This window comes from Neophocaena asiaeorientalis, unplaced genomic scaffold, assembly GCF_003031525.2.
Source record: "Neophocaena asiaeorientalis asiaeorientalis breed wild unplaced genomic scaffold, Neophocaena_asiaeorientalis_V1.1 scaffold371, whole genome shotgun sequence".
NCBI classification, from domain to species: Eukaryota; Metazoa; Chordata; class Mammalia; order Artiodactyla; family Phocoenidae; genus Neophocaena; species Neophocaena asiaeorientalis.
In genome coordinates, this window is record NW_020172369.1 from 841,366 (window position 1) to 865,828 (window position 24,463).

Here is a 24,463-nt window from a genome sequence, read left to right on the forward strand (position 1 = left end):
TGTGCTCCGCAACGGGAGAGGCCACAACAGTGAGAGGCCCACCTATTGCAAAAAAAAAAAAAAAACATGCTAACTTTACTTTTTAAAAGAAAAACAACAGTATATGCTGAAAATCACAAATAATTAATAATTCATACACATCATGCTCTTTTTTTGTATAGCTTCATAATATAACATCTCAAGTATGGGATTCAGATTATTTTTGATGTTTTGCAATTAAAAATAATGCTACAATTTCAAAAAAAAGAAAACTGATGTCAAAACATTAAGGGCTCAACTGAGATATATATAGGTATAGACAAAATTTTAAATTTTAGTTTAATAAACTTTTAATTTATTGTGCTGTCTTGACTCAGTTTTGAGGCCCTGGCTAGAGACTAGACAGCTCCCCTTCTTGAACAACTGATTAAGTCCACACATCAACCACTTTCCTTATCAGGCTCACACACTCTGGGGCCACTATACACTTATCCTAATCTCTACCAGGCCAGGTACCAGACAACTAGGGGACCACCAAACTTATTAAAATTAGCCAATCCATAGAGAGCCCGGGAAACCTAGCTAACCCCACCCTGCTTGTCATACATTACCTGCACCTACAGCTCAATCTTGCTGTTACATTGTCTCCAGGTACAACCCACTGTGCCACCCTGCCTGGCAGCCTTCCCTCCTTCGGAGCTGTAAGTAACAGAAAGTTCTGCCTTTCAGTGTGTTGTGCCCCACCACCAAAGGAATCTTTAAATCTTATAAAATATAGTTCTACATAGGCTTTAATTACCATTTAATATATTAAAGCTGCCAAGTTTAAAAACTACTTTTTCTAAAGCTTTTGTATTTTTAGGTGGAAAATACAAATTATACTTAATCCTTGATGAATATTCAATCTAATGTTAATTCCCCTAAACATACAGTGGAATTGATAGGCCTGGTTAACTAAAAGTTGCTTTAAATATTTTAAAATATATGAATTATAAATTTAGTTTATTGGAGTCTCTCAAATATTTCAAATGCCTGACATGTTAGTCTTTTACACACTTGACAAGTTAAAGGCCAGGGTAGGGGTGGGGGGAAGACTTTTCTAATAATTAAAGTAACTCTGGTAAAAGTAATAAATCAAATGTATGCATTAGTAAATTATGTTCTCTTAAATGTTTAAACACTGTAGAAACTTAAGAAAGTTCTCTTATACCTTTGAAATAAAATGGCTCTTATATATAATATTCTAAAATGTCAAGTTCTATTAACTGTTTTGAGCACCTTAAAAATAATATTTCATAGATTATTCCAATGGTTAAAGTATTCCTAAACTCAATACAAACATGTTAATACTGTAGGTTTTATTAATTTCAACTTTACTGTTTTCACTGTTTTGCATAGTTGCTGACTAAAATAGAGAGTAGAGACATATGATCTCATTGGGCTGAGGTTACTGTATCAGAAAATCAGGGTCAAGGTTGAAATGTCAATTAAAGAATTTGAGGGCTTCCCTGGTGGTGCAGTGGTTGAGAGTCCGCCTGTTGATGCAGGGGACATGCGTTCGTGCCCCGGTCCGGTAAGATCCCACATGCTGCTGAACAGCTGGGCCTGTGAGCCATGGCCGCTGAGCCTGTGCGTCCAGAGCCTGTGCTCCACAATGGGAGAGGCCATAACAGTGAGAGGCCCGTGTACAGCAAAAAAAAAGAATCTGAGAGAGGAGCAGGGACACAGTTAGGTATTACCCAGGGCCAGGGGTCCTCCTCATGAACCAAAGGTCAACATGTGGGTGTGTCCTTGAGGCAATGGAACTTTTCAAGCTCACACCATTTTGTACAACCTTGTACATTATATGTATCTTTCCCCAGTTTTTAACGTTAATCTCTTTTACAACTTTTAATTGTCTGATTTGTTAGTCGATACTCCCTCTACAGGCTAATATTCTTCACCACTTGGCTAAATTTATCTCTTTATTGCATGATTGGAGTCTGCATGTTTTTATACTTTACGTATCTTATTCATTATCAATAACCCTATTGTCATTTTATTGACTATTCCCTACCTGATTAACACAATCAATTTGATACTTATTTTAGAATATTACCTCTAGGGTTGCATCAAGCTCACGATCTGTAGCTCACCTACATACATCCTTCCGTCTCTGCGGTTTGGGCTAGCAGGTGCCAGGATACAGTCATCGTATGGGAGTCTCCACTGTACCTTGGAGTTCCTGGCTGCAGTTCATCCATCTTATCCAAACATCCCCTCAATACCATGCATCTTATACCTCTTGAAAAGACATAAATCCATTGAAAGCATGGAGCTCTTGCCTTGGGAAATTTTGCCTATTTTATTCTTTGCTTCTGTCATGCCAACATTTGTTTTAATCTTTTAATTTGTTGTAAATATGTGTTCTAAACATAAATCTTTCTTTAAAAAAAGAGGAGTAAACAGATCTTTTATGGCACCATTGGGCAGGATAAGGCAGGTGGGCAAGATGTGGAATTAGAGGTGCTTAGTGTTAATTTTCTGAAAGTGGAGATGAAAGGCTTGAAATACAACAGTGCTATCCTAGTAAAGGTCAGCACAAGGTAGGTGAATTCCTCCAAAGCCTTCCTTGACCCAGGCTGTTCTATGTGTCCTTTGTTGGTGTGACTTTAACATCTAGTTAGGTTTCTCTTGTTGCCTTTGCCTCACTACTTTATAACTGTCTGCGGTGGAATAGTATTGTTTTGAGAAGCAAAAACGTTGAGACTTGGGTAGAGGTGGTGTTAATGTGAAAATATGATGCTTAAGCTTCAGGGCACTCCACTTGCTTGAACCCACTTCCAAGATCCTGGAAAAGCCCTAGAAATGTCTATAGGTGGACATATGTTTACATAAAATTTACAAAAGATATTTAACCACAATTATACTTTGACATCTCACTATCATCAGATTTCCTGTGTCAGATGTTGTTAGAGAGGCTGAAGGTATTTTGAGATCCAGATGAGGGAATGTTGAATTTTAGTTTGGGTTTAATATGATATATTTATGTGGTTCACAGTCATTTCTGTATATTGATAATTTATTGCTAGCCATTATGGTAGCATCCACTATGCCAAAACAAACATACAGAGCCCAAAGTCTTATCAAAATGCAAAAGTGTTCTAACAGCTCCCAGCTCTGGAAATTGGTAGACTGTGGAAGAGAGACTGTGAAATGTAGAGACAGAGCAGACTGTCGGAAAAAAATTTCAATCACCAAATATATAAAATTGTAGACAGAGAATTTGGTTCTCATCCTAGTCAAGGCAGAAATTCTTTCCACTTAGGAATAGATCTGATAGTGCTTTATATACAACTAAAACCACATCATATTTTTTGATGGGAATAATACAAAATTAAATTTATGAGAATCCTGCTTGTAAGGCACAAGTGTGAAGCAGAACTTCAAATGTGTGTGAAGTTTTATGCATTCCATTATCAATAACCAAAAAATTTAATCAACCAGTCTGGAAGACTAAATTATCTTTCTATTCTCTCTATAGAAAATGATATACTTTTTGTCATATGAAGAGGTAACTGAAGGTTATGAAACAAAAATGTAAAGAAAAGGTATTACAGAGTTGTATCAGGCAGTTTAATATAAAATACTCTATTATTTTTCTGGATTTTGTGATGTTTTGATATTTGCTAAATTTTTTAATGTTTGTTATGATTTTTTTTGTCCTGAGTACATATTCACCTTAGTAACTAATTTTTATTATTAATTTTGTATTCCTTTTTGTGAAAAAATTAAATTTACCATTTTAAGTGCACAGTTCTGTGGCATTAAGTACATCGCATTATTGTACAACTGTCACCACTGTATCCATCTCCAGACCTTTTTCATCTTCTCAACCTGAAACTCCATATCCATTAAACAGTAACTCCCCAGTTGCTCTTCTCTCAGCCCCTGGTACCACTATTGTACTTTCCAGCTCTGTGAATTTGACTATTCTATGTACCTCTTATTAGTGGAATTATATTTGTATTATTCCTTTGTCCTTTTGTGTCTGGCTTTTTTCACTTAGCATAGTCTTCAAGGTTCACCTATGTTGTATCATTCCTTTTAAAGGATGAATAATAATCTATTGTACGTATATACTATGTTTTGCTTACCCACTCATCTGTCAACAGACATGTGGGTTGTTTCTACCTTTCGGCTATTGTGAATAAAGCTGCTATGAACATGGGTGTACAAATATCTGTTCAAGTTCCTGCTTTCAACTCTTTTAGGTTTATACCCAGAAGTGGAATTGCTAGATCATATGGTAGCTCTATATTTAATATTTTAGGAACCACCATACCATTTTCTACAGTGGCTGCACATTTTATATTCCCATAAACAATGCACAGAGGTTCCAATTTCTCCACATCATTGCCAACACTTGTTATTTTCTGTTCTTTTGGTTTTGTTTTGCTTGGCTTTTGATAATAGCCAACTAATGGGTATGAAGGGTATTCCATATTTCAGAGGGTCCCCAAAACTTGGGTCTTCCTTGGACTCAGGTCTGAATTTCAGTTCCACCATGATATATGGTCCATTTACTCAATTTCTCTATGTTTTTTGTTTCCTCATTTATAAAATGAGGGTAATAATAAGCCAGACTCTAGAATTGTTTTGAAGATTTGGTGAAGTAATATATGTGACACCATTAACACAGTGCCTACACTTAGAAAGTAGCAGTACTTTTACTATTATTTATTTACACATCTTTCTCCTGTACTATATTTGAGCTCCTCACTCATATTTTTATCTATAAAACCTAGCTTGGGGCCTGACACACAGTCAGCATTTAACAAATATTTCATGGTTGAGCTTATATTAGTCTGTAGAACACAGGTCACAATTCTTTTAGCCACTGTGAATATAGGAGTTCAAAAATTCCTTAGTGCAGAACTGAAAGTACGTATCAGAATTTTGCTACTCTGTAATTCACTCTATGCAATTAAGGTCTTATCAATATAGTAAACTCTGTATTGTTCTCCTTCTGTAATGCTCACTCATGCTCAGCAAATAGTTTTATTTTTCTCATAAAGTTATAAGTCAAAGAGCCTCTCTGGGTATTACTTTAGACAAATATTTGTCCTGGGTGGACTCTACCTGACTATTGCTCACAAGATTTTGGTGCCCCAAGGGCAGATGAGATCAGTAGCATGTGTTTTAGGGTACCACTTCAGCTGAGCTGATTTCTGCTTAGGTGCACTATATGTGATACAAAACCCTACAAGATTTGGGGATCCCATTCCTAGGTGGGCCTTAGAGTTCAAAAAAACCCTAAAACTGTATTTGAAATTGAGGAGGGTATGTGAGTCTGAGAATATGTGCAGACATAGATAGGACTTTTATCAGAATCTCAAAGGAGTTCATGACCAAAAAGGATTAAAAATGACAAATCTAGAAGGCCTGGGGCACCTGACCCATTATCAAGTCAGAGTCTGAAGTTTAGGGAAAAAAATAGAGCTCTTTATACAAATTGTGATTTAGGTTCAGGCCTTAGGCAAGATAGGACTAAGCCACAGAATCAGCTCCCAGCCCCAAGTGTCATTGAAACTGGAGGGATAATTTAAATCTCCTTTAAACTTCCTCTACCTACACGTGGGATTGGTCCAGAGCCTGTAGATCGATGCTAAAGATGGTAATAAAGTCATAATAGTTGGGGGCTATTCAAAGAACATGCAGGGATCACACAAGTAAACATAACTTCCAATCAGTAAGGAACATAATAACATGAGTAATGGGTGGAGGATGAATGGAGGACGTTGAGATCAATTCATCACAGTGCCAGGGTGCCCATTCATTTCCTCTTCAGGTAGAGGCTGAGAGTATGCTTTTTAAAAAGAGCATTGTTCACTTGTTTCCTGTCAAGTACAACCTTTGCAGCATCTCAAATTGGGGTACCTATTACAATGTGAGGGACCCTGAGAAGCGGCTGTGGCCAAAGATCTCTCCTTTGCTAGCCTGTGCTAGTCCATGAAAATGTTGTTGAAAATATATTCTTTCACTTGAGTTTAAAATCACTATATAAAATGCAGATGTGACTGAAAGAAGTTAACATATAAAACCATTTTCTGCCATTAACACACTGATGTGAATTTATTTCAAGATGGTTAACTTGCTAAAGTTAGACAAACTTGGATACAGTGTTGGAAGGTAGAGAGATGTGTCCTAGGCAGTCCAATGTCCAAAGTAGGATAGACAAGAGGTAGTATTAGAAAACCATAAACTTGGAAAAGAGAGAATACCATGACAGATAAAGTGGAAGTGAACAAGGAAGTAGGACGGCAAAGCCATTTCACAAATGTGTCAACAAGCTGCAATCTTGACCTCTGGTTTCCCTAAAGTAAGAGCTTTCACAAAGTAAACATGTTATTTTAAAGTGTATCTGAGATGGCCTTGCAATTATGATGTACAGTTTAATTGGAACAGGGGAGAACCTCAGAGGGAAGAGCACAGAGAACAGGGTACATACAAGGCTGTGAGAGGAGAAGAAAAGTGGCTACTTGCTTCAAAATATTCTTAGCTGTCCTGGTCTGCCACTGAGCTGCAGCCTTCAAACTCCAACTGCAAGGGAAGCATTTTCTGAGCCTCCTTGGAGAAAACCCATGACCTCAAATCCTCCCATTAAAGCTCTGTCCAGAGACTTGGTACTGGCTCAAGGAGAAAGTCAGATTTAGTTTCTGGGAGGCAGGACTTTGTTGGGAAAGTTGTAAGATTGACATGATGGTGACGAGCCTGGAACTTCCTGGTTTGATGCATAGCTATTAGACCTTTTAAGGAATAGGACACTACCCTCCCCCCACCAGATATTACATAATTATATCTATCTGGAGTTTTCTAACATGTTTCTCTTTTTCAAAAATATTTAAATTTTAAGAAAGACAGAGGGTGAGTCTTGAAAAAATTATAAGGAAACCCAAAAGAGCTTACTGTGCATGTCAACTGCCTCAGTTAGAATAAAACACAATCATCAAAAGGGTATTTATGTTTGTTTTATAGAAATAAAATGGAAAAAATACTTCCATATGCTTAAAGCAGTTATGTACCACAACTAAAGATAGAAAGGATTTTTTTAATTGCAAATGCAATTCACAAATAATCTGCCTTCTTTTCCCTCCAATACTCTGTGTTTTTATTTATTTTCTAATGTGAGTAGCTGTAAAAGTTAAGTCCTTCATCTCCTGTTCTTTCCAATCATATTCCCTTCAAGGTAACAAATGTTACCAGGTTGGTGTTTTTCCACTCACTCTTCAATGAATGCATAAGCATGTATACATGCAAAACATGTGTTATATACAAAATCAGGATCATATTATGCTGTTGCTCTGCAATTCACGTTTTTATTTTTACATCTTTATTGGAGTATAATTGCTTTACAATGGTGTGTTAGTTTCTGCTTTATAACAAAGTGAATCAGTTATACATATACATATGTTCCCATATCTCTTCCCTCTTGCATCTCCCTCCCTCCCCCCCTCCCTAACCCACCCCTCTAGGTGGTCACAAAGCACCGAGTTGATCTCCCCCGTGCTATGCGGCTGCTTCCCACTAGCTATCTACTTTACGTTTGGAGAGAGTGGCATGGACATATATGCAATTCACTTTTTACACTTAAAATATTACAAGCACGGTTGCCTAGGAACATTATTTCAGTCTTTAGGCTACTTTGAAATGCCTTCTCTCACAAACTCTGATTCAATTAGTGTCCTTATACTTCAAATTATTTTGGTCAATTCTTCAGTAGCATAGAGTTCTAAACATGAGATTCAGGGACCCAAGTCTATATCCATTTATAATTCAAATGAGTATACAAACTAATGACTGTACCACTTTATGCTTCCATAAGAAATATTATCAATGCTTTGCATTTTACCCCCCATTCTGTTGGCTTCTCATTGCTTTGAATTTCATTTTCCTACACAATGGTCACATAGTCTTTTCACACACTATTGCCTATTGGTGAGCAGAGTCTAAAAACTCTTCTTTTGGATGCAAAAGGCAAAAAACACCTCTTTGTGTTTCGTGAGAAAGGGAATGGTGGGCTTCTCCCCTCCTCAACTCTGTGTATTTGCAAATTCTGCACAAAGTTGCAGTTCTTCCCCAGAGCTTCTAGAGTTGATCTCCAAGAAGCAGGCTGCACACTGGAAACTGGCTGATCAAATTTTCTCCAAAGACCAAGGGGGATCCACTGGGCTTAACTGGTTGTCTGCACTCTGGGAGCCAAAGTTTCTGAGTTTTTCACCCTAGTACATCACGCCTGTTTCCAGTCAGAAGCCACTGCCTTCCCCAGTTCTGTAAACACTGATGCCCACGTTTGTGTGTGTTCTTAAGACTTTGTATTTTGGAGACCCACATACATTTCTCATCAACTGGTTGAATCTTGCCAGCAAGGCATTGACAAGGAGAGGGGGTCATGGATTTGAAATCAGATTTTCATCTTTCCCAATTTTTTGTTTCTTCTTCATCTGTGTGTTAAGAGATTATGGCCACAGTTGTTCTCCATGAACTTAAAAACAAATTAACAAGTCCAGGCTATACTGAAGGTGAAAAGGAGAAAATGTTTTAAATATTAAAAGTGGATCAACCCTTTATATATTTATCTAGAATAAAACCCACACAAAGTCTATTAAGTGATTTACCAATTCTTGCAAATGCTAATCTTAAAGTAATATCCTGTGTATGGATGGGTGCAGGACACTGTGATATGAAGACCATATTTGGCTTCCCCGACCTGCAATGTAAAAAATTCCTTTTACCATAATAATATTAGGGAGGCTGTGTCCAACTGAGCAGGGTTCACTTTCTTTTTTTTGCAGTACGCGGGCCTCTCACTGTTGTGGCCTCTCCCGTTGAGGAGCACAGGCTCAACGGCCATGGCTCACGGGCCCAGCCGCTCCACGGCATGTGGGATCTTCCCGGACCAGGACACGAACCCGTGTCCCCTGCATCGGCAGGCGGACGCTCAACCACTGCACCACCAGGGAAGCCCCAGGGTTCACTTTCTTAAGTGATAGAGGTTTATCATGTCAGGTAAAGTTTCAGAATCATTTAATCTCACTTTTCATCATCCATTATGGTGGAGCCGAAGCTATCTATTTCTAGATTTATGTGCCTTTAATTTTTTCACATTGCTACAAAATGAGGCACCTGTAAGTTTACACCCCAGATAATCCTCTGTTTCTGGAATGTAGAAGTTATTCTTTTTCATAACAGATGCAATATAGTCTGTCAAGCAGATATTATGACTCAATTTAGAGATCGTCACCATTGCATAGGCTGAAGACGATCTAACGAATCATCCTGCTTCATGCAGCTCAGCTGCACTTCTGAGGCTAGAATCTTCCTGGAGCCCCTGCCCCATCTGTACACCTACCTCCCCATCACTTCTTTGATCTCTTAGCTGTTGTGACTTTTCTCTTAGCCAAAGAGGGAGGGCAGAAGGCTGCCTTCAGAGCCAAGTAGCAGCTGTTGCTGCCAGTACCATGACCAGAAGCTGAGGACCCACCCTCCCCAGCCTTCTCTAGCTGCTCTGAAACCACATACCCCTTGGCTGGCACAGTGGGGTGGCCAATATTCAGGCTAATATGATACTTTCACCTCTGTCACAATTTATGACATATTAAAAATTGAAACATTTATTCTCCAGTTAGGAGGTTTCAGGTTTCTGGTACTAAGATTAGACCAAGTCTTAGGTAAAGAAACAGTATCCCTTTCCTGAAAATGGAGTGCTAAAATTCTGGCCAATTTTCCTGAGACGAGATGATTCTTAGCTTAGTGTATATTACAACAGTCTTCCTCAATTGAAAATGCTGTCATTCCAGCTCCAGGCACATATTCTGGTGGCCTGACATTGCTTGTTCCCAGCATCACACACATCCCATGGAAATAAATGAACAAACTCAACTTCCTTGTTTATCCATCCAACATCTGACAAATATTTATTGAGGATCTGTTAAGGATAGTGGAAGATTCCTAGCCATCCTATCATCTAGTGGAGAGACAAGTATACACATAAATGTAACCAAGGTTTGAATATGAGAAGTGTCATAAGAAAGATACAAAACAGGGCTTCCCTGGTGATGCAGTGGTTAAGAATTCACCTGCCAATGCAGGGGACATGGGTTTGAGCCCTAGTCCAGGAAGATCCCACATGCCGCGGAGCAACTAAGCCAGTGCGTCTCAACTACTGAGCCTGCGCTCTAGAGCCCACGTGCCACAACTAATGAAGCCCACACGCCTAGAGCCCGTGCTCCACAACAAGAGAAGCCACCGCAATGAGAAGCACGGGCACCGCAATGAAGAGCAGCTCCCGCTCACTGCAACTAGAGAAAGCCCACGCGCAGCAACGAAGACCCAATGCAGCCAAAAAACTTGGGAGAGTATGAATTTCATGAAAGTCTTCATTAAGGAAATACTTATCATCTGAGATGCACTTTGAATAATAGGTTGGATTTTCACAAGTGGATATGTGTGTTTGGGCTGAGAAGCTGGGTGTTTCACATGAAAGAGCTGCACGTGGCAAAGCCTGAAGGTGGAGAGAGACACAGAATCAACTTGGGAATAACATATAATCCTCTTTGACTGAAACATAAACAATATGAAGGGAACTAGCAAGATACAAGACTAGAAAAATAAATTTGCAGCCCTTGAATGCCAGGCTGTGCTATTCACGTTTTATGCAAAGTATTGGGAAGCTGCTGCAATTTAACAGACCAGGAGTGAGCTGATTGGTACTAGGCTTCAGGGCCATTATTCTCACAGGAGGACTTGAGCTGGATTGGAGGGGAGAGAGGCTCAGGCAGTGAGGCCAGGTAGGATGCAATTTTATGTCAGCAGGTGAGAGGCAGTGGCAATGAAAAGGAAGTGGAAGGGAGGAATGCCAGAGGTGTTGTGGAGATAAAATGGACAGCATTCACATGAGGAAGCTTAAGGAAAGGGAGGGAGAATGTGAGAAGTCCAGGCCTGTGGGCTTAGACTCTGACCCTGGGCTTTGGTGGCAACATTAACCAACATACTGGAGGCAGGAGGAGAACGAGCATATCATCTGGAGGCAGGAAGAGATCAGAGTGAGGGCAAATCATTCAGTTAGTGCTGATCTTTTAGCAGAAAGATCAAGTAGATAACTTTTTAGTTAAAGAAGTAACATTTTCATAGCTATGCCTCGCAAGTATGTAAGTCTACACTTCTTAAATGATTAACAGATGGAACACTTGACAACATTCATCACCTGCATGAACAGAAATATTTATTGTGCTGTGCTCCTGTGTGTGGCACTCCACCAGGAGCGGGAAAGATATGGGTAAAAGTTAGTGTTTATGGGGAGGGGGAAGGGTAAGCTGGGACAAAGTGAGAGAGTGGCATGGACATATATACATTACCAAATGTAAAATAGATAGCTAGTGGGAAGCAGCCGCATAGCACAGGGAGATCAGCTCAGTGCTTTGTGACCATCTAGAGGGGTGGGATAGGAGGGTGGGAGGGAGAAGCAAGAGGGAGGAGATATGGAGATACATGTTTATATATAGCTGATTCACTTTGTTATAAAGCAGAAACTAACTCACAATTGTAAAGCAATTATACTCCAATAAAGATGTTTAAAAAAAAAGTTAGTGTTTAAATTAACTACTAAGAAATTGGAGTTTCTCCCATTAGTAGTAAAAGTAACAAGGGGCAACCTGAAGCCAAAGTGTTGAAAAAGAAAAGTGTTCCCTTTACTTTTTCCTTAAACTGTGAGGGGATGAACATGCCACAAAACACCAACCATGATGATTAAGGAAAGCTGTGTAGACTTAACAGCCCTTATAAAATAAAACTCACATTAAAATCAATCTGACTTACCTTCGTGCTATTGTGCCGCAGGGGAATTAAAGGTGAACAGTGCACATAAATGACTTTATTGATAATCATTTTGCCAAAACATACATTTTCAGCTCTCCTTAACCACTTCCTCTTATGTGTCTCTTATTGATATTTTCTTCAAATATCAGCACTGATATTTTCTTCAAAATAATATATGATATGTTATCTGCCTAGAAAATCTGATAGAATCAATGGGTGACCAAGTAGAACTTAGAAAATCCAGTAAGATCACCAGACGAAATAGCAATGTAGAAAAATCTACTCCTTTCTGCTATATCAACCACAGTCGATTAAAAAATATCCAAAGAACAATACTTTTTACAGTAGTAATGAAACTATTACTTTATCATATTATTTCAAGCACCCCTATCCCCGCCCCCAACACACCCAAAACACACACAATTATACCTGCATTTTAGAAAGCAAAATCCCTGGATCATTTTAAGCTCAAGATGAAGCTAATTTCCCTGACTCTCCTTCCCTAAATGTGCCAAGCCCATCATGCCCAGGGCTGAAATTCATCTCTTTTCCCCATTTAGCCACTTTCCTCCTCAATACACCACCACCACCACCACCAATCTCTGCCACTATTCAATGAATCTTTGAGAAGCTCCCCTCTGCTCCCTAACTGTGGTGGGCTGAATAATGGCCCCCAAAGATACCCATGTCCTAATCCTCAGAACCATTGAATTTGTTACTTTACAGGGACTTTGCAGAAGCAAGTAAATTAATGATCCTGAGATGGGAAGGTTATTCTGAATTATCCAGGTGGGCCTGATATAATCACAAGATTCCTTATAAGAGGGAAGCAGAAGAGCAGAAAGAAAAAAGATGCTAAGCTGCTGGCTTTAAAGATAGAAGGGGCCATGAGACAAGAAATCCTGGCAGTATCTAGAATCTAGAAAAGGCAAGGAATCAGATCTCCCCTAGAGCCTCGAGAAGGAATGCAGCCCTGCTAACATCTTGATTTTAGCCCCTAAGACTCATTTCAGACTTCTGACCACATGAAGTGTTAAGAGAATAAATTTGCATTGTTTTAAGCTATTAAATTTTGGGTAATTTGTTACAGCAGCAGTAGGAAACTACTATATTACCTCCATGCATCTTTTGCCATGAACCCCGAACCATGAAACTGTGGACTGCCTGCTCAGAGTGAGGTAACTTATATGATCAGTGCATAGCTCAGGATGACAGTAGCTGGAGAACCAGTGCTGAGAGCACTGGTTCAGAGAAGAAAGGAAGAAGTGAGATCCAAATAGAGCTTCTAGTAAGGAGCCCCCACTGCATTTCAGACATTGTGCTAAATGCTTTACATATATTACCTCTTTGACTTTTTCTCCTTTGTTACCTTTTTAAATGTCTTTGAGATATACAGTGCTTGTCTTCTTGAGTATATGTAGTCTTTGATTGTAGTAAGCTCATCATCTGATCATTATTTGTGGGACTCCTAAATTCTAAATTGGGCAATCTTTCCTTCAAAGAGGTCAGTATACAGTGGCTATCACCCCCGACATGGGCCAGTTCAGTTCCCTTGAGTCTTGGCTCAGCAGGAGAGTCATGGGTTCAGATTCCAGTGGCCCAAGCCTCAGAATTGTCATTGGTACCCATTCTAAGGGTGAAGCCATGCCTGTCCCTAAGACCCAGTTCTCAATTTAGGGGTTTGTTTAGGAGACAGAGTGTGAATTTCCTGAAAGGATCAATTACCTCTTGCATGACTGGAATTTTCTCCAAGAGTGAAATCTCTCCAGACCTGGTAGTTCTGCAAGAGAGAACTCGTGGCAAAGGGGTAGGTGCTATGAAGTTGGGCAAAAGTAGATGGACTTAAAATATATTTAAAAGGAAGAAAATATTAAACCTGCTAGTGTTTTTTTAATAGGTTTTATGAAAGGAAATGCTCAAAAAAGTCTCCCAGGGTTCTTCCTCAAGAAATAGGGAAGGTAGTAGTGCCACTTATAGGTGGAATACTGAGAGGAAGCATTGTGAGGGATGGGAGATTAGAGTTACATTTTGAACATGTTAACTTTGCTAGCTTCTGTTACATTCTAAAAAGAGCTTTAATGTTGAGTGTCCAGGCCGAATTTTTAGTTATATATGTTTCAGGTGAACAGTGTTATAGTTCAACACCTATACACATTACAGGGTCATCATCACCACAAGTCTGGTTACCATCCATCACCATACAGTTGACCCGTATCACCCACTTTTGCCCACCCTCCAACCCTTTTCCCCTCTGGCAACCACTAATCCATTCTCTGTATCTATGAGTTTGTTTTTTGTTTTGTTTTATTTTATTTGTGAAGTTTGTTTTGTTTTGTTTTTAGACTCCACATAGGAGTAAAATCATATAGTAATCAATACTTATCTTTCTCTGTCTTATTTCACTACCATAATATCTTCAAGGTTCATCCATGTTGTCACAAATGTCAGAATTTCATTCTTCTATATAGCTGAGTAGTATTTCATTGTGTGTGTGTGTGTATATATATACATACATATATATATATATATGTATATATATACCACATCTTCTTTATCCATTCATCCATTGATGGACACTTAGGTTGTTTCCATATCTTGGCTATTGTAAATAATGCTGCAATGAACATAGGTGTATATATCTTTTTGAATTATTGTTTTCATGTTCTTTGGATAAATACCCAGAAGTGAAATAGCTTGGTCATATGGTATTTTTATTTTTAATCTTTTGAGGAATCTTGGTACTGTTTTCCATAGTGGCTGTACCAGTTTAAAGTCCCATAAACAGTGTACAAGGGTTCTATTTCCTCCACATCCTCTCCAACACTTGTTATTCCTTGACTTTTTTAGAACAGCCATTCTAACAGGTGTGAGGTGACACCTCCTTAAAGTTTTGATTTGCACTTCCCCGAGAGGAATGTTGAACTTTTCATGTGCCTGTTGGCCATCTCTATGGCTTCTTTGGGAAAAATGTCTTTTCACATCCTCTGTCCATTTTAAAATCAGGTTGTTTTGGGATTTTTGTTGAATTGTATGAAGCCTTCATATATTTTTGATATTACCACCTTATTGAATACATGATTTGCAAATATCTTCTTGCATTCAGTAGGTTGCCTTTTCATTTTTTTTTTACATCTTTATTGGAGTATAATTGCTTTACAATGGTGTGTTAGTTTCTGCTTTATATCAAAGTGAATCAGTTATACATATACATATGTTCCCATATCTCTTCCCTCTTGCATCTCCATCCCATCCTCCCTATCCCACCCCTCTAGGTGATCACAAAGCACCGAGCTGATCTCCCTGTGCTATGTGGCTGCTTCCCACTAACTGTCTATTTTACATTTTGTAGTGTATATGTGTCCATGCCACTCTCTCACTTCATACTAGCTTACTCTTCCGCCCACCATGTCCTCAAGTCCATTCTCTAAGTCTGCGTCTTTATTCCTGTCGGACCCCTAGGTTCTTCAGAACCTTTTTTTCTCTTAGATTCCATATACATGTGTTAGCATATGGTATTTGTTTTTCTCTTTCTGACTTAACTTCACTCTATATGACAGACTCTACATCCATCCACTTCACTACAAATAACTAAATTTCATTTATTTGTATGGCTGAGTAATATTCCATTGTATATATGTGCCACATCTTCTTTATCCATTCATCTGTCAATGGACACTTAGGTTGCTTCCATGTCTTGGCTATCAAAAAGAGTCATGTACCACAATATTCACTGTAGATCTATTTATGATTGCCTTTTCATTTTGATGATGGTTTCCTTCACTCAACAAAAGTCTTCTATTTCGATGTAGTCTTGTTTGTTTATTTTGGCTTTTGTCCCCTTGCCTTTGGAGTCAGATCCACAAAAACATAACTAAAACTGATGTCATTGAAGTTACCACTTATGTTTTCTTGTAGGAATTTGATTGTTTCTGGTCTTACATTCAAGGTTTTAATCCACTTTGAGTTAATGTTTGTGTATGGTGTGAGATAGCAGTCTACTTTCATTCTTTTGCATGTAGCTGTCCAGTTTTCCCAGCACTATTTATTGAAGAGACTGTCCTTTCTCCATTGTATGTTCATTTCTCCTTGTGTATTAGTTGTCCATGTGTATTGTTTTATTTTGGGACTCTCAATTCTGTTCCATGGATCTATATGTCTGCTATTGGGTCAGTACTATATTGTTTTGATTGCTATAGCTTTGTAGTATGATTTGAAATCCAGGAGCTTGATACCTCTGGTTTTGTTCTTCTTTCTCAAGATTGTTTTGGCTATTTGGAGTCCTTTATGTTTTCATACAAATTTTAGAATTGTTTGTTCTAGTTCTGTGAAATATGCCATTGGCATTTTGATAGATATTGCTTTGGGTAGTTTGGACATTTTAGCAATATTAATTTTTCTTATCCATGAGCACAGAATATCTTTGCATTTTCTGATATCTTCTTTAATTTCTTTCATCAGTGTTTAATAGTTTTTAATATACAAGTCTTTCATCTCCTTGGTTAAATTTATTCCTAGATATTCTATTCTTTTTGTTGCAATTGTATGGGGGATTATTTTCTTAATTTCTCTTTCTGTTAGTTCATTATTAATGTACAGAAACCCTACAGATTTCTGTATATTGATTGTGTATCCTGCAACTTTCCTGAATTCATTAGTCCTAACAAGTTTTGGGTGAAGTTTTTATAGTTTTTCTATATATGGTATCGTGTCATCTGCAAATAGTGACAGCTTTGTTTCTTCTTTTCTGATTTGGATGTCTTTTATTTCTAGCCTAATTGCTGCGACTAGGACTTCCAATACTATTTTGAATAACAGTGGCAAGAGTGGGAATTTTTGTCTTGTCCCTGATCTTAAAAGGAAAAGCTTTCAGCTTTTTGCTGTTGAATGTGATGTTATCTGTGGGTTTGTCATATATGGCCTTTATTATGTTGAGTTATGGTCCTTCTATACCCATTTTGTTGAGAGTTTTTATCATAAATAGCTGATAAATTTTGTCAAAAGTTTTCTCTGTATCTATTGAGATAATAGTATAATTTTCATTCTTCGTTTTGTTAATGTCATGTATCACATTTGATTGGTTTGCAAATGTTGAACCATCCTTGCATCTGTGGAATAAATTCCAGTTATTCATGGTGTATGATCCTTTTAATGTATTGAATTCAGTTTGCTAATATTTTATTGAGGATTTTTGTATCAATGCTTGTCAAGAATATTGGTCTATAATTTTCTTTTCTGTGTTGTCCTTGTCTGCTTTTGGTAATAGGGTAATGCTGGCTTTGTAAAATGTGTTTGGAAGTTTTCCCTCATCTTCAATTTTTTGGAAGAGTTTGAGGATAGTTCTTAAATCTTCTTTGAATGTTTTGTAGAATTTGCCAGTGAAAATTCTGGTTCTGGTCTTTTGTTTCTTGTGTGCCTTTTGATTACCATTTCAATCTCCTGATTAGTAATCGGTCAATTTAGATTTTCTATTCCTTCATGGTCCAGTCCTGGAAGACCATATGTTTCTGGAAATTTATCTATTTCTTCTAGGTTGTGCAATTTGTTAGCATATAACTGTTCATAGTAGTCTATTCTGTGGTATCAGTTGTAACTTCTCTTTTATTTCTGATTTTATTTGAGCCCTCTCTTCTTTTCTTGACTTAGTTTTATTGATCTTTTCTATTGTAGTTTTGGCCTCTATTTCACTTATTCCTCTCTGACATTTATTATTGTCTTCCTTCTACTAATTTTGGTCTTTGTTCTTTTTCCAGTTCCTCTAGGTGTATAAAGTCAGATCATTTATTTGGAAATTATTTGTTTGCTTCTTTCTTGAGGTAGCCTGTATTGCTATGAACTTCCCTCTCAGAACCACTTTGCTGCATTCCTTAAATTTTGGTATGTTGTATTTCTGTTTTCATTTCTCTATAGGTATTTTTTAAATTTCTTCTTTGATTTCTTTGACTCACTGGTTATTCAGTAGCGTGTTGTCTAATCTCCATGTTTTTGTGGTTTTTCCAATTCTTTCCCTTGTGATCGATTTCTAGTTTCATACCATTGTGGTTGGAAAAGATGCTTGATGTGACTTTAATTTTCTTGAAATTATTGAGACTTGTTTTGTGACCTAACATGTGATCTATCCTGGAGAATGTTCCATGTGCACCCATGAAAAATGTGCATTCTTCTGCTTTTGGATGTAATGTTCTATATCTATATATATATCTATTAAGTGCATCTGATAATGTGTTATTTTAGTCTGCTCTTTCCTTATTGATTTTCTGTCTGGATGGTCAATCTATTGATGTAAGTGTGGTGTTAAAGTCTCCTACTATTATTGTAATGGACCCTTTAGGTCTATTAATATCTGCTTTATATATGTTGGTACTCCTATGTTGGCAGCATATATATTTATAAATGTTATATCTTCTTGCTTATTGACCATTTTATCATTATGTAATGCTTTTGTTTTTTATTATAGTCTTTAAAGTCTATTTTGTCTGATATGTGTATAACTACTGTAGCTTTCTTTTATTTGTGTTTGCATGGAATATCTTTTTCTAACCCTTCACTTTCAGTCTGTGTGTCCCCACTTCTGAAGTGAGTCTCTTGTAGGCAGCATATAGATTTTTTTAAATCTATTCATCCATTCTGTGTCTTTTGATTGGAGAATTTTGTCCACTTACATTTAGAGTAATTATTGAGAGGTATGTACTTATTGCAAATTTGTTCACTGTTTTCTGGCTGTTTTGTGGTACCTCTCTGTTTCTTTCTGCTTCTCTTGCTCTCTTCCCTTGTGTCTTGTTAGCTTTCTGCAGTGTTATGTTTAGATTCCTTTTTCATTTCTTTTTGAGTATTTACTATAAGATTTTTCCCTGTAGTCAACCATGAGGCTCACATATAACATCTTATGTAAGTAGTTTATAGCAACTTAAATTTGAATACATTCCAAAGCTTTATTTTCCCCCCTTTTATACTTTTGATGATACACTTTACATCTTTTTAGTTTATGTACCTCTTAGCTAATTCTTGTAATTTTAGTTAATTTTACTAGTTTTGTCTTTAACTTGTATGCCTGCTTTATAAGTGATTGATATACTACCTTTATTATATATTTACCTTTTCCAGTGAGATTTTTACTTTCATACATTTTCTTATTATTAATTAGTACCATTTCTTTCAGCTTAAAGAGCCCCTTTTAACATTGTCGGGCCAATATAGTGGTGGTGAACTCCCTTAGCTTTTGTTTGTCTGAGAAACTTTTAAACTTTCCTTCAGTTATGAGTGATAACATTGTTGGGTAGAGAATTCTTGATTTGAAAGATGTTTTTTTCCTTTTAGCACTTTGAATATGTCATGTTACTGTCTCTGGCCTATAAGCTTTCTGCTGAAAAATCTGCTGATAGCCTTACAGGGTTTCCTGTGTATATAACAAATTGTTTTTCTCTTGCTGCTTTTAGGATTGTCTCTTTATACTTCATTTTTACCATTTTAATTATAATGTGTCTTGGTGTGTGTCTCTTTGAGTTCATCACATTTGAAACACTCTGGGCTTCTTGGGCCTGAATATCTGTTTCTTTTACAGATTAAGGAAGTTTTCAGCCACTATATCTTCAAATAATTTTTCTTCTCTCTTGTCCTTCAGGGACCCCCTATAATGTGAATGTTATTCTGTTTGATGTTGTACCAAAAGTCCCTTAAAGTATCTTCCCTATTTTAAATTCTGTTTTTGTTTTGCTGCTCTGTCTGGGTGAGTTCCATTGCTTTGTCTTCCAGCTCATTGATTCATTCCTCTACTTCATCCAATCTGCTGTTGAATTCCTCTGGTGTATTTTTCAGTTCAATTATAACTTGTTTGGCATTTTCTTATATTTTCTGTCTCTTTGTTGAAGTTCTCACTGTGTGGTCCATTCATTTCCTAAGTTCAGTGAACATCTTTATGACCAATTACTTTTAGCATTTTACCAGGTAGATTGTTTATCTATGTTTTCTTTAGATCATTTTCTGAGGTTTTGTCTTGTTGTTTTGATAGGAACATATTTCTGTGTCTCCTCATTTTGCCTAATTCTCTGTTTTTGTTTTTATGTACTGAGTAAATCTGCTGCCTCTCCCAGTCTTAAAGGAGTACACTTATGTAGGATATGTCCTGTGAGGCTCAGAAGTGCACTCCCAACTATCCACCAGAGCCAGATGCTCAAGTGATGTCTCCTATGTGGGCTGCATACACTCTCCTGTTGTGGTAAGGCTGAAGCTGCTGCTGCAGTGCACTGGATAGCCCCTGGAATGGCTCTGGAACCCAGCCATGACAGCTGCTGGGCATTGGTGGGCAGAGCTGGACCTCAGAACTGCTATGGGGCCTGGCCATGGATGCTGCCAGGTGCTGGTGGATGTGGTTATTGCCCAATCAGCTGTAAGTCCTGGCTAGGTTGCAGGGGTGAGCAAGACTCTCTGCAGGTGTGCCCACTGGGGCTAATATGTTAGATGGAGATTTCCAAAATGCCACCTGTGCTGACGTTAACAAGGTGGCTCCTGTCAGTGTCTCAGTCCCCAGAGAGAGCATTCCAACTGGTCCCTGCCTCTCCAGCAGATACTTCAAAGTTAGTAAGTGGATCTCCTTTACCTATGGTCCATGCAATTTTCAATCTAATGCTTTTGTGCTGGTTTTGGGGTCAAGTCTGTGTGCAAGCCCTTTAAGAGTGAGTTTCCCATTCCCTGTAGTTTTAATAGTTTTCCTGGATTTCCCATTGATCTTCAAAGCCAGGTGTTTTGGAAGCTCATCTCTTCTGTGCAGGATCTAAGGGTTGGGATGCCTGATGTGGAGTTCAAATCTCTTTCTTCTCAGGGAAAATAATCTTACCTTTGTGATCCTTCCTGACTGTGGATCACCAAGGCTGGGATATGGTTTTTTCCTCAGCATGACCATATCTCAGTTTTTCCTACCTATCTCAATGATACCCTTTTACCCTTTGTTGTGGAGACTCTGTTCATCTAATTTTCATGTCCTATTCAGAGGGAATTATTCCATATGTAGTTGCAGATTTGTTGTGTCTTTGGGAGAAGATGACTTCAGGATCTTTGTAGGCCACCATCTTGAACCCACCTCCTGGGCCAATTTTGATATTTAATTTTCACCTGATAGGTTGACAAGTAAAGGTGAGTAGTGTCTTTAAAACACATGTATGCCTACTTTCAGGGGATGCTGGTATTTCAACTTATAAATAAAATCTGGTTGGCTTAATTTTCTATTTAATATATGAAAAAGTGACTATTTCATGCATGTAGGGTTGCAGGTGATTAAAAAAAACCTATAAAATCTCATATTTTTTATTTTCCTGGAAGAAGTTATAGGAAAAGGACTATGTAATTTGTTCCCAAAGACTGGCTGACAAAAATTTAATGGAGCTTAAACTGTTCTTTCTGTATCTTTATGTCTTTTGTTTTTTAATTTCTTCCATTTAACCAAATGCTACAACCAAGAAACATAATCTGTCTGGAACATTACCACAAGCTCTCTGGTTCCTCCAAGGAATTTGGTCTCCTCATTGGTATGTCATATATAACACTAGTAAATGTTTTTTAGCCAGTTGTGCTTACTTTAGGGCTCAGTTTTCAGAGAATCTGGGTATTCCAGAGTAACTGAAGGAGGCCAGTGTTCATCATGGGCCATGGTAAAATGAGCTTTACTATAACTTTCACTAAGTTGTCAACTAGATGTAAAGTACCACTGTAAGCAGCTTCCACTGGGTTCTTGCAAAGATGAAGAGAAAAGAAAATAATCTTCAACAAAATTGGTCTTCTGTTTCTCCAGCAACCCTTTCTGCCTCACTTTTATCTCCATGTTAGCCTTTCTTTTAGTTTGAGGCCCTTTGTTTTTCTCCTTTCAAACCCTCTCCACCAATTATAATTAAAATTCAAAAGGTCCTGATGTTATCATTTGCATTTGGTCAAACCTCATTTTTCTTTATGTTAACTAATACAGGTTTTTCTATTTTTAAGTATAACTTATATTTCCCTAGGCCTCACCCACCAACCTATAAGGCAAATTAAATCACTGATTTCTTGATCTGACCTGCTAGAATAAGATTCTCTATACTCCCACCTCATTCAAAACCTCACCCCATTTTCACCCTTGGAGTCTTTCAGGATGTTTTGTATGTTTAGAGGCAAGTCTGCTCATGTTCCTTCATCTGTCTTCCTGTTATATTCTTACTTACCTCAAAAGCAGTTTGAGAGGTGTCATCCCACTACCTTGGCTGCTGAAAACCTTTGTGGGAATGCTACATCCCTGACTAGGGTAAAATCCATGCATTTTTTTCCCCCAACTGCACTACTTCAAGGTATCAAGTTACAGTTTACTTCTTTCAGTTCCCACTGTGTTCAAGGTACTATGTGGTATTTTGTGAACTAATGGGTCGAATGTCTCCCAAGTTGTCGCAATTTGTCAGCTGGGCCCTTAGACAATTTTGCTTTGGCCTCTGATCTTACAAAATCCATTTTAAAGACAGTTTCTTTGGCTTCTACCTGTCATTTTGCTTTTTTTTTTTTTTAAGGAAATAAGAACTTATTGATACAATTAAAGCTCTTAGTCTATACCTCCTGTTCTTTTTCTATTTTTTCCTTCCTAGAGGTGACCATGATCACCTGAAATTCATGGTTACTTTCCTCAATTATATTGTTTGTTATTACTACATAGTATAAATCCATAAATAATATTTTGCATTGTTATGTATATTTTACACTTTATGTAATTGGTGTTATACTATATCCATTGTTATCCAATTTAACTTTTTTTTGCTTAGTTTGCTTACATTTTTGAGATTTATCTGTGTTGATGCATATAGTTCTGTTTATACTCCATTGTAGGGCAATGTCACAATGTATTTGCCCATTTCTCTGTTAGATGATATTTGTTTCCAGCTTTTAGCTATTAACTACTGCAAAAAAATATTTTAATAATTCTGTTTTCCTTCTAAAGGGATTTGAAGCAATTGTAGTGTGGAAAACTTAGAAGGAGGTATTCTTCAGCGATTGTGGTTATAGCTGTCACTGAAGGTACTTGGGGTGGGGTATAGTTTGGGAAAAGAGCGGTGAGAAGAAAGAGTTGCTTTCCTAGAATATTCCTTCCTTTTCTCTTATCTTCTCCCTGACTGTAACAATGTTTGCCTCTCCTCTTTCTGCCATTAAGGTTCTCATATATTACCAATCCAGATCCTATCTAATCTCTTATAGTAGAAATAGTCTGCTTTTGGAATTTCTACCTCTATGAAAGTTTAAACAAAGTGGTATAACCCAACTAAACTTTATTTTTCTGATCCATAAAAATTAAAATGATATTAATGACTTAAGAGTGTTATTGTGAGGAATGAAAGATAATATCTGGGGCCTTATGGCAGACTGGACTCTTCCCAAAGATAGCTAGAGTAGATCCCATCCTGTTGAACCTGGGGGGCTCTGTGACTTAGGACCCCTTAACATGATTTCTACAGCAGAGGATCAACTTTTTAAATGGAGGCTCAGGCCTCCAAGAGATTATTTCTGGAGAAAGAAAGTAGAAGGTGTCAGTCTCGAGGCCTGAGCCTGGAAAACAGTAAAGTTTCTTTCACCATATTCCATTAGTCAAAACATCAATAGATGACTGGAATAGCCCCCTAAATGATCCCTTCAATCATAAATTCTTTCTTTCTTTCAAACCTATTAATAATTTCCCATCACATTTAATATAAAATAACTTTACATGTTTAAGGCTCTGAATGATTGTTTCCCTGTCTACTTCTCTAAACCCATTTCATATCACTTTGCCCTGCTCACTGTGCTTCAGCTTTGGTCCAGTTCTTTTGCAGGTAACAGATCACCCAAAAACTCTGTGATTTAAAGCAACTATTTTTTATCTCACATTTCTGTGGTGTGGGTGTTCAGGGGATTAGGAGGGTTGTTCTTCTGGTTTTGCCACTCATGCAGCTGTATTTAACCAGAAGATCAGCAGGAAGAAAAGTTTAACTGGGACTCTGGGATGACAGGGCTTTGCTCTCCAAGTGGTATTTCCATTTGAAGGAGGCAAGACCAGACAGGGCTCTCTCTCATGGCTCATCTGTGTTCTGAATAAGCACTTATCAAACTTATGTTGTTCATGGATGCCCCATTGGCCAAAGAAGTCATGTGGCCAAGCCCAAAGTCAATGTGGGAGACAGCTTCATAAGAGCATGGATGCCAGGAGGCAAGATTCATTGGGGGCCATTAATGTGACAAGACCCAAAGGCCTGATTTCATTTCCTAGAATACACCAAGTTCTTTTATACTTTAGGGTCTTTCCATAGTTTCTTTTTTTAGGCATTCAACAAATATTTAGATACCCACAGGTACTAGACAAAGTGCTCAGGACTCTTATGAGGTTTTCCTTCTAAGGAGGGGAGACACACAGTAAGCAAGTGCAACGACAAACAAGATAATTTTAGATGGTGATAAGAGCTCTGAAGAAATAAATCAGGGTAATGGGTAGAAAGTGACTGGCAAAAGTGAAGAAGTTAAGTTTAGAAAGGTCAGGAAGATCTGAGTGGATGGCACTGAATCTGAAATCCGAATGATGAGAAGGAGCCAGCAACAGGGCATTACAGGCAAGGAGTATTTCAAGCAGAAGAAACAGCTCCAGTTTCTCCAC

The 24,463-nt window shown here is 37.8% G+C and overlaps 1 protein-coding gene across 2 annotated transcripts in view; it reads left to right on the forward strand.

The window, feature by feature from the left end:
* The first annotated feature begins 580 nt into the window (after positions 1-580).
* The window catches only part of CA1 (carbonic anhydrase 1), a 47,843-nt gene continuing 23,960 nt past the window's right edge, over positions 581-24,463 (forward strand). Inside the window, exon 1 of one of the 2 annotated variants that reach the window (XM_024731399.1) lies at positions 581-680. The gene's annotated coding sequence lies outside the window, so the exon portion shown is untranslated. The remainder of the gene's footprint in view (positions 681-24,463) is intronic. The other variant, XM_024731404.1, reaches the window with a different exon arrangement.